The sequence below is a fragment of the Eimeria mitis genome, genomic scaffold (assembly GCF_000499745.2).
Source record: "Eimeria mitis Houghton genomic scaffold, Emh_scaff1764, whole genome shotgun sequence".
Taxonomy (NCBI): Eukaryota; Apicomplexa; class Conoidasida; order Eucoccidiorida; family Eimeriidae; genus Eimeria; species Eimeria mitis.
The window spans coordinates 714-1,711 of NW_013570081.1; positions in this window are offsets into that span (position 1 = coordinate 714).

Sequence of the window (998 nt, forward strand, 5' to 3'; positions counted from 1 at the left end):
GCAGCAACAGCAGCAGCAGCAACAGCAGCAGCGGCAACTGCAGCAGCTGCAAAGGCAGCAACAGCAGCACCAGTACCAACAGCAACAGCAACAACAACAACAGCTGCTGCAGAAGCAGCAACAGCAGCAACAGCAACAACAGCAGCAGCAGCGGCAGCAGCAGCAGCAGCAGCTAGTGGGCTGCTGTATTGATTACGTTTGTTTGATTTGTTTGTTTACTTATATAAGAGAGATAAAATTAATCTCTTAATTTTATTTGTTTCGCTGCTGCTGCTGCTGCTGCTGCTGTTGCTGCTGTTGCTGCTGCTGCTGCGGTTGCTGTTGCTGCTGCTACTGCTGCTAGTGGTGGGTGTGTTGCTGCTGCTGCTGCTAGTGGTGGTCGTGCTGCTGCTGCTGCTGCTGCTTCTGCTGCTAGTGGTGGTGGCTGTGCTGCTGCCATTGCTGTTCCTGCTGCTGTTCGTGGTGCTGCTGCTACTGCTGCTGGTGCTACTGCTGCTGCTACTGCTGCTGCTACTGCTGCTGCTACTGCTGCTGCTACTGCTGCTACTGCTGCTGCTGCTGCTGCTGCTGCTACTGCTGCTGCTGCTGCTGCTACTAGCTCTGGTACTGCCGCCGCTCTGCCAGTTGTATTGTTCGAACTAAAAAATAAAATAAATAAATAAATAAAATAAAATAAAATAAAATAAAATATAAAAAAAAAATAAAATATATAAATATATTAATCGATGGGAAGGAGGAGAAACGAAAGTACACACAGAGCATCAACGCACTGTATTTATTTTTTTTAATTATAAAATTAATTTATTATAAATAATTAATTTATTTATTTTTATAAATAAATATAAATAAATATAAACAAAAAAATTAATTTTGCTGCGACACACAGAGCTGCCTATACACCTGAGAACGAACCACCGCTGCTGCAGCTTTTTTTTATTTTTTTTTTCTTTTTAATAAATTTAATTTATTTTTTAATTAAATTTATTAAAATACAAAAA